The 10474-nt window shown below is 49.9% G+C and overlaps 1 pseudogene; it reads left to right on the top strand.

The window, feature by feature from the left end:
* Positions 1-4297: 4297 nt before the first annotated feature.
* LOC144162718 (uncharacterized) lies at positions 4298-5574 on the top strand (annotated as a pseudogene).
* Positions 5575-10474: the final 4900 nt, after the last annotated feature.

Here is a 10474-nt window from a genome sequence, read left to right as displayed (position 1 = left end):
AACCGGAATTTTTTCGGGTTCGGTTCGGGTTCGGGTTCAAGCCTTTCGGGTTCGGTTCGGGTTCAGTTCCGGCGCACCATTCCGTTCCGGTTCGAACCGGTTCGAACCGGTTCAAACGGGTTCGAACGGGTTCAGAGAAAAAAAAAGCAAGCGTGTTTTTTTCTGTTAATTTTTTGTGCTCGATTTTCGTTTCCTTGTCAGGTTTCCTTGTCAAAAACGAAGCCATAATGTAGGTTTTTTTGTGCAAATGTTTTGTTTTGGCCAAAAATAAGCAACCCTGCAACACTTTTTTCAACTTTGTTCGAAATCTTGAATGCTTGCAGAAAGTATTCAACCAACACATCCAGTACTTAGATCAGGGAGTCGGAAAGTCCCTCAGACAAAAAGTACTGCTCTGTCCCCATCAGATAACTTACAAACTTGCTTGAAATATTTTTCTTTCTTTCCCAGTCTTGGCGTTCTTCTACCGCTGGAATGACGTCATTACAGTGATGTAGCGGCTATTTGCCAGCTTTCTTCAAGTTGCGACATTAAAATGAAACCACAACAGCGAAGCAGAAACGGAAGGCGTATCTGCTGGGACGAGCAAATCCCGCACTGCTCCTGTGTGCTGGCAATAGCTGTAACTTTTGCAGTGCTTCCAGATGCGAAGATAAGAGTGAGAGCGTTGATCTAAAGTGTTGAAGAGTTCCTTTAAATGTAAAATGTACTGCAAAATGTTTTCTATAGGTCCACGATTACAACATTAACTAAAGCGAAATGAAAAATTCGCTCGGACACATAAGACTGCGTATTTGTATGAATTTGAAAGCCCTTCTTTTTATGGCTGCAAGTTTATTTTTATTTATTTGGTTTCTTTCATTTTTATAATTTAATTTAATTTATTCTTGGATCATAACACTGCAGTTTTATACCCCGCAGTTGTTTTCTTGAGGAAGAAAATGACGGACGATTACGACACTCGCTAATGCGAAATTTGAGTGCAGCGCGAACTGTAGTCTTCTCGGCGACGGCGCATAGATGCTGTGCCTCAGGAAGTGATCGCGTCATCAGCTAATTCACGACGGCGCGCGGCATACTCTGTCGTTATCTAGTAAGGGGTCGCCACTGTGAAGCACGGCTCGCACGGTCACGGAATTACGCGCTCCCCCTTACACTTTCGTCATACTTGCAACCTCCGTTTTACTACCAGCTCTATCTTCGGTGGCGTCTTCGTTCTCTCGGTTACAACGAGTCCAACGCTGAGGGACTACGCGAAACCACAGGAGCGGGTGCTTAAGGGCTGCGCTCTAACGCATGGCTCTACGTAGCCGCTGTGCAGCCATGTGATCCACTCCTTTCGCCGACAATTGACGGGCCGCACATCGTCTCCAAATAATGCGTTCTCGCCACAGTCTTCTGGAAGGCAAACTGACCAGTGGGCAGCACACTGGTGCCTCCGACGCCTCCCCCTCAATGCATCTTCGCCAGAATCTTCTGGTAATGGGCAGCCTCCCTGCAGACTGCCTATTGCCCCGTCCTACTAAGCAGACGACCCGTCCGTCCGCAATCGTTTTAACGCGTACCATTCTTTGCCCACAGCAAGGACCGTGTAACCCCCTTCATTTCCGCGAAAACACCGATTTCGCGGGAGTTCCACCCGTAATCGCTGTAATAGCGTAAATGGAGATAACTGGTCGCACCAAATTTCTGAAAAACTAAAAAATAAAAAAAAGTAATCACCGAAAATTGGAAAACTGTGTGACACCCTGCATTTCCACAATAATGAGGATTTCGGGAAATTTCCACCTGTAATCGTTATATAGGGTAAATGGAGATAATTAGTTGAACAAAATTTATAAACGTAAAAAATAAAAACAGATGTAAAATAATTGCGGAAACTGGCGAACCGTGTAACACCCTGCATTTCCACAATAAGGCAGATTTCGCGAGTTACAAATGTAATCGTTATAATAGCGCAAATGGAAATAATTGGTCGAACAAAATTTTGAAAAACTATAAAATAAGAAAATATTAAGCAATTAAGGAAAATGGGAAACCGTATAACTGCCTGCATTTCCACAATAATGAAGATTTCGCGAATATTCCATTTGTAATTATAGCAGCGTCAATTGAGATAATTGGTCGGACAGGATTTATAAAAACCAAAAAATTGGCTGTAGAAACTCACACTGAGGACAAGCGGCATAGGAATGCTACGCATTAGTAGATAATTGTTTGAATTTCTGCAGAAATTTTTTAGTACCCTGGAGTGTCGCCATGGTACAGTATTTTGCGTCTCCGTCGCCTCCCCCCTCCGCCCGGGCGTCTCGTGGCGCGCCGCCCCTCGTCCCGAAATCACGCATCCTCGCAGGAATCGCCTGCCTGGCAGGCAGCCAGGCAGGCAGGTAGTTTACTGGCGAGCGGGAAGTCTTTTGGCGCGCAGGAGAGCCTGAGCGCCCAACATCCTTTTTGGTTCCACCAACTGTCTAGGCACGCACGCGCGCGTGCACCCCTGTTTTCGCACAATGAGGCAAATAATTTTGCATTTAAATAAATTGATTGGTCTGCTACGCTTTTCATGTACCCCTTGTTTCAACGGCGCTTTAGCTTTAACACGAAATCATTAGCACTGCTACAAGTCGAAAACAGTCCCGCGTCGGCGTCAACCTCCAACTGTCAAGCGTGGCTGGTGGCGTTTAAAGCGATTTCCTTCTGCTCATCTTTCATATGCTAACGTACCAGTTGGAAAGAAAGTACGGCTTTAATGACTCATTGAACGCCGTGTACAGGACGGCATTACATACGGAACCACCGGAGATAGGAACTTGCTAAATGGCACTTTAGCGACAGGTGAGAGCGGTTGGGCTCTACGAAAGATAATAACTGAGTGAAATCACAAGCAGCAGTAATTATCCCTCGCAGAGAGAGGGAAAATGAACTTTAAATAAATCGAAGAAAAGTTTCAGAGAGGCGTCCTCATTCAAGGGGTAGAGTCGACAGTCGTTTCCATCTAGAGAAACTGATCTTCCAGGCCGGAGCTGGCCAAGGCTTTCTCCGATTTGTGCGGGAAGGAATACGTTCTGCGGGAGAGCCTATAGTGCTAATTAATTTCCTGGTATGTATACAGGATGCATGCGCTCGGGCTCGGCTTCATCAGCGCTGGCTAAGCGGGTCAAATGTCTAGCCACGAGGTTGGTGATCTTGTCTGCCGGCGATGCCAGTATGAGCTGGTGCCCATACAATCCTGGCTGGTCTCGTTGGTGGTCTCTGCTTGTTCACTCGAAGTGTTGTAACATGCAATAGACTGTTGGCAAAGTTGTGCCACGCCTGATAAGAGTCTGTTATTAGACTTTTGGCGGCCCTTTGGCTAAGCGCACGTGCTATCGCCTCTTCCTCAGCTTGGAAGGGGCTGTGTTCGGGGGTTGAGATGCTACACCTGCGGAAGGCTGCAGAACGGTAGCACGAAGAAAGAGAAGGTATCGGAGAATGCTATCGGGCGTCTTTTGCATCAAACCAGTTGATCGTTCCTTTTTTTTTCTTTCAGTTTAGTTGCTTCTTAGTCTTACCTCATATATATACACATTTTGAGAACCTTTTGGTAAATATAAGACATGCATTAGGCAATTAGTTTTTAACTTCATTGCGAGATGTAAATCTTACGCGAGAAATAACATAAGTGCGTAATACGTGCATAAAAAAGGCCTTTTATAGCATTCAGGTTGTCGACACATAACTTTCCGGCTATTTTGTGCGTAACTAAATTTCCTGATTGGGCGAGAAAGAGAACACTGCAAAATTTGCAAATGCCAAGGACCCCAAATCTATCATGTTTGGTCCAACCCTCTAATCCTCATAACTGACCCGCTAATTCCTCTAATCCATATTAATCAACACCGCAGTCCCACTAATTCGCATTAGTTCATTCACTCATCTCACTAAACTACCCTAGTCTACCCGCTAATGCGCGTTAATCGACTTAAATCCATGCATCGAAATGCTATCGCATTTACTTTAAAAATGAAAATGAGAAGGCCCCAATTTTTTTTAGACGTGTTCCACGTCAGCTCTGTCTTTCCACGGCTCTTGTGGCGTAATTTCCTACAATTCCTCGGAAATAACCACGGCATCGAGTGTCCAACGAACCTCTGTTTCGGTGGACACCTCTTTTTGCGAAGTCTGGACCCTCGCCCGGCCTGCAGCGGACGAGAACCCCTTCACAGGCGGGGCCGCCATGGCCTAGGCCTAACCATTCGAACGCGGACCTCGGCACTCCTTGCGGCTCTCGGCGCCTTCCCCCTTCGCCCGGAGCAGCAAAATGGAGCGCATCGAGGTGGACGGTGAGTCTATCTCGCCCGAAGACCTAAGTGAAGCGGCTGGGTGGCTCACCAGTCACCGGCGACGGAGCGCCCGCGCTCTAGCCAAGCTAGGCCTCGCCCTGGGCGGCTACTCCAGCAAGCCCGTCACTGCCTCCCAACCAAGCAGCAACACGTCCCGTCTAAACACGCAAGCCTATCGGTCGCAGCGCCTGTCCCGCCAGCCGCCGCTACCAAGCGAGGACATTAAAATCGTGCTGCGGCCCCGAGAAGGGCTGGACATCACCAAGATAAGCCAAGCCGGCTTGCGTGACGGAGTGTTGCGCTCGGCCGGAATAAGTTATGACGAGGCAGCGGACGATATACTTCGCACCAACGTCGTAAAAAACGTCATTGTCGCCAGCACTCCAAGCATGGGACGGGCCAAAAAATACACGGCCATACAAGAGCTCCGCTTCGGGGACATCACCTACAAAGTGAGCGCTTACGCGGCGCCACCGGAGGACACTGTCAAGGGTGTTATCCACAACATCCCCGAATATGACAGTGCGATGACATCACGCGCAGCCTCCTATACAAGAAGAATCCTACGATTCTCCAGGCGAGACGCATGGGCCGTACTAACTCTGTCCTCATCGTCTTCGAAGGACCTAAGGTACCACACTATGTGTACTACAGAGGTGCGGAATACCGTTGCTTCATTCACAAAAAGAGGCACGAACTGTGCGACAGCTGTGGCCGTCTAGGAAATCGCTCGGACGTTTGCCCAGCGCCCGACAACAAAGTGTGCAAGATCTGCGGCACCGAGGCTCCGGCGGACCAACACGATTGTGAACCCAAGTGTGCACTGTGTGGTCGCGATCATCCTACGGGAGATAAGTGCCGCCAGCGGTTCCAAACCCCATACCTTCTGAAGAAGCGGAAATGGGAGAAAAGACTACAACAGCGACTGCAGCAAGAGCAAGAACCCTGTCATCGCCGAGGACAGCAGTGTCTCTCCGATGGCATTGCGTCGTCCCTGCTCAAGAACAACGGGACCGCAGCGGATCAACGTGGACGAGACGACTCGTTCCCGGAACTCTCGCAACGTGAGCATCAGAGCCGACGGGATGGGAGCCACGGGGCAGGATCCCATGACGTCTCCTTCAGTAGTCGACACCGCTCCCGATCCACATCGCGGAGGAGTCGACCCTCAGCAACCCGGGGCCCAACAACCAAGGACGGCAGTCGCGATCCACGTCGCGAAACAGACGTCAAGCAGCCGGCCATTCTCAATTAAACAAGGTGATCTGGGCGGATACGGTCTCCCAATGCAAACAAACTCAGAAAAATAATGCTTCCACAACCAACGCCTTAAAATCCCACCAATCAGATCATTCTTCCGAGACAACCGAAATCAAGCAGATGCTCGAAGAGCTAATAGCTGAAAATGCTATGCTCAAAGCGAAAATCGCCAAATTGGAAGAAACAAAAACCCCTTTCGCAAGCCCCGGTAGCGCATGCCCTGGTACCCAACCGACAGACCCGGTCAGCCCGGCAGCGCAGCTCGCTACTGTCAATTCACAAACCGCGCATACGCGTGCCTCTGTCGTAGAGATGGACACTGCGGACTCCCCTCCCTCAAAACGTAAAGCCCAAGCGATAACCTCTGAGAGCTCTAGTGAGGCCGCAGGCGCGAGCCCGAATAAAAACGTTGGCGACGGCATGCTCCGTCAGTTTGGAGAAACCCTCACCGAAACTTTTACTGAAACTCTCAGCGCCAGATTCGGAGCGATGCGGAATAAGTTCGGCGAAAACGTTGATGCCCAGATTGCCAGCCTGAAAGCTCGAATAACAGCGCTAGAGAATGGAATCCCACGAGCCGGACGGGAAGTGGGACCGGGTCCCATCAAGTCCACTAAACCCTATTCCCGCCCCCCGCCGGCTGACATCCCCAAAATTGCAAATGATCATGTCCAATAGCTCGTCCAACAGAAAAAGCAAAGCCAACACCTTGATGGTGTGGCAATGGAATTGTCGAGGATTCAAAAGAAAACGTGCTCCTTTAGAACTATTCATCAAAAGCAAGAATTCGGATGAAATACCTGATGTGGTCTGTCTCCAAGAGACAGGCGTTTTTGCCCGAATGTCAAACTACAAATCTTTCAATGACCTAGAAGCTGATGCCTCTGGTGTAACAGACAAGCAAAAACCCGCAGTCAGCACCCTTGTTAGGCGAAACCTCCCAGCCCTGCGGCGCGAGACCGGGGTGGACGCGGCGTCCATGCCTCACATCCTTGTAGAAATTATCACAGACCAGAAACACTATGCCCAGAGCACGTTTATCCTTAATGTGTATAGCTCCCCAAAAAATAGTCATAAATTTAGTAAACTCTTCCGGAGAGCTGTCGAAATAGCAAGAGGGAACACACTGTTGATTGTCGGTGACTTTAATGCACACCATACGGAATGGGGCTACAAGCGGGACACAATAAAGGGGCGCAGTCTATGGCTTGATGCCCAGAGAGAGGGTCTCAGCTTGCTCAACGATCCGCGGCATCCCACCCGTATTGGAAACAGTGTTAGTGGGGACACTACCCCTGACTTGACCTTTGCCAAAAACACGCGTACGGAAGCAACCTGGCTAAACACCCAGGAAAACCTCGGCAGCGACCACTATCTCGTCACTATCGGGGTAAATTCTGGGGCAGCGAAAGGAAAGTCCGGTAAAAAACTACAGCTCATCGACTGGGATGCATTCCGCGCGCTTAGAGCCGAAGCACGAGGCCCTCTGGCCGCTGGAGACGGTACTTCTGAAGTCGAAATAACAAATATTCAGAGCTGGGCAGAACAACTTATAGCGGACACAAAACGTGTCACTAAGGTTATACCGGAAGAGGCAGAGCTACAACAGGCCGACGCAAAGTTGCTGCATATGTGGGAACAACGCCGCCTGTATAAACATTGCCTAACGCGTGAGCGAAAAATGGCCAAACAGCCACTCTCCTGTTGCTCTCTCCTACCCTTCCCCGCTCCGTGGCCTTCCAGCGTGCTTTCGTGTCCGCCAGCCAGCGCCGCTTCTCGGAAAATAGGCAAAATAGTAGAAAGTTTGTTTAACGTTCCCGAGGCGGCGCTCCTACGCCTTCTTGTTTTTCACCATGCCTGTCTGTCTTGGTCTGTCACTGATAAAACACTTCCTTTGTCACGAAGCAAAATCCCTTGCGCTGCCGCAGGCTGATGCCGCCTTTGCGAGCTTATCTGCTCGGATCACAGGCCCTGAAGTTTTCTGAGTGAAGCATCCCACCTCTATCCCCTCCGTATTTAGGTATTGTTTTGACCCCGCTGTTCGGACTCCGCATCGGTACGCACTTCTAAAATTGATGACTGTACTGTAGAAGCGCCCGGACAGCGTGGCGGGATCCCAGCTGCTTATCCTTTTGTTTCCTATAATTTTCTGAAGTTTACAAGCACGTGATATTATTGGAAAGTAATCGTAAAAATGAGCGCCTGAAAAAAAAAGTGCACATTATTTTTTCTTCTCTAAATACTCCAGAAAGAAAAATATCAGTAAAGTAACGGCTGCCCCATCCGAAAATATCGTTTTTCTGTTAGCTATATGTCTACCCGACAATCAGTATGTTCTTACACTATTTCAGTCCGCCTCCGTCTTTATCTTTGGAAAAATGCAGCAAGTATGAAGCGAGCGACACATTGAACGAGATCCCCCAGTGCGCCACAGAACTAGCGCCCCGTCGCGGCTAAGATGTAAGCGAAACGGCCCTTGAAGCCCAACAGGCAAGCTGACAGACACACTTCGTAGAAGTGCGTGCAGCGTTCGCGACTCGCGAGCAGTGACGTAAGGCGAGATGTCCGCCGGCACGCGCCACATAGCGGATCAGTGCCTGAACTAAGCGTCCCTACCCTTCCCATTGAAAAGCGCGCGACGCGTCAGGCAATGTTAATACAGGCGGCGTTGGTGGGGAGCTAAACACAGCTTACACACACGACTCCAGAAGCAAAAACTTAACCGAACCCTGCGGCGACGACTGGCGGCCCTGAACCGTGATATTGAAACGTACGCGCAGCAACTAACTCGGCAAAATTGGCATAGCACATGCGATCGCATGGACTGCGACATAGGCCTTCGCAAAACCTGGAACATCTTACGCTGTCTGATTGACCCCGAAAATAGTAAAACTACTCAAAGAAACAACATCAGCATACTTCTCCATAAATTTCAGGGAACAAACACGGAATTGCTCAAAGCCATTCAGGACAGATACATTGGCGACTGCACCCGCGAGAGGCTTCCTCCGTACGTGGGCAACGAAAATGCGCTTCTTGACCGGCCCATCACTATAAGTGAAGTTAGGGGAGCTATCTTGGCACTGCGCACTCGCTCTGCTCCTGGCCCGGACGGAATTACAAATAAAATGCTCAGAAACTTAGATGACGAGTCCGTTGCAGCCCTCACACGCTATATGAACGTATGCTGGGAAACTGGGCAACTACCACCTCAGTGGAAAACGGCCAAGGTCGTTATGATACCTAAGCCGGGTAAAAAAATACAGATTGAAAGCCTTAGACCTATTTCCCTCACTTCCTGCGTAGGGAAACTATTGGAACACGTTGTTCTATATCGAATCACCAACTATATGGAAGACAATAGACTTTTTCCGCACTCTATGATCGGGTTCCGTCCAAAACTCTCTACGCAGGATATCATGCTCCGTCTTAAACATGACGTCATCGACGGGGAAAGCTGCTCCCCTCTAGATACCAGAGCTATAATGGGATTAGATTTAACGAAGGCGTTCGACAACGTTAAACACTCGGCAATTCTTGACAACCTCGGTCGACTGGGCCTTGGGCAACGGGTATACAACTACGTAAGTAACTTCCTATGCGAACGCACAGCTACTCTAGCTGTAGGGGGACTCCAATCAGATGTGATCAAGCTTGGGAGCAGGGGGACTCCACAGGGTTCAGTCCTTTCCCCGTTTCTTTTCAACGTAGCCATGATGGGGCTTCCCGAAATACTGGAAAAGATCGATGGTCTCCAACACAGCCTCTATGCGGATGATGTCACGCTTTGGGTCAGCGGAGCCAGTGACGGGCAAATTCAGGACATCTTGCAACAAGGCATTGAGGCGGTGGAGCGGTACGTAAGTCCCAGGGGCCTCAGTTGCTCCTCGCAAAACGGACCCGAACCCCACGGTTGTGAATATTTTCGCGAATGGAACGCAGCCCATTCCCACAGTGTCCAGTATACGGGTTCTCGGTCTCCGAATACAGGCCAATGGACACAACTCGGAAACCGTCCTCGCGCTCCAAAAAAGCGTGCATCAGACTACCCGACTCATATCGCGAATCGCTAACCGGCATCACGGTATGAAGGAGCACAACCTTGTTCGATTAGTTGAAGCCTTCGTCCTCAGTAGGATAACCTACGTCACCCCTTTTCTACACCTAAGAAAGGACGAAGAACTCAAAATTGACGCGGGCCTACAAGCAGGCCCTCGGCATCCCGATCACTGCTCCGACCGAACGTTTCGAGGCGCTGGGGCTTCAGAATACCCTTAGCGAACTAATAGAGGCTCAACGGCTGGCTCAACGGGAACGGCTTAGCCACAGCCAGACAGGTCGGCATATTCTCGGCTCCCTGGGCATCAACCACCTGCGAACAGGCACTCACAAGATACCCTTGGCTCCCGAAGTGCGCGATCAAATTCACATCCCACCGTTCCCTAAAAATATGCACCCGGTTCACAATCAGGAACGCGGGCAGGCAAGGGCGAAGGCCCTGCACAAACGATTCGGAAATTCGGAGGACGTGCTGTACGTGGACGCGGCCGACTATCCGGGTCGCAATGCTATGGCAATTGCAATAGTCAATCACCAGGGCAATTCCATCAGCTCCGGGTCGGTCCGCACGAGCGAGCCGGAGGTGGGCGAAGAGGCGGCCATATTGCCCTGGCAATGACGGCATCCGCAAAAATCAAATACGTGGTGAGCGACTCAAAGTCTGCTATTATAAATTACGCAAGGGGGCGCATCTCCCCAGAGGCATCTGCAATTCTAAGGATTGGGCTCAACAACATTCAGCGTTCGGGCAAGATATGTCACTCTGGCCTGGCTGGGAATGAATGCGCGCACGACGCCACTCGAGGATTTTCTGACCGAGCTGGTGACGACAACAA

The sequence above is a fragment of the Haemaphysalis longicornis genome, unplaced genomic scaffold (genome assembly GCF_048455015.1).
Source record: "Haemaphysalis longicornis isolate Haplotype H1 unplaced genomic scaffold, Haemaphysalis longicornis Haplotype H1 scaffold_1, whole genome shotgun sequence".
NCBI lineage: Eukaryota > Metazoa > Arthropoda > Arachnida > Ixodida > Ixodidae > Haemaphysalis > Haemaphysalis longicornis.
The sequence above is the reverse complement of the archived record's forward strand: the minus strand, read 5'-3'. Positions and strand labels throughout refer to the sequence as shown.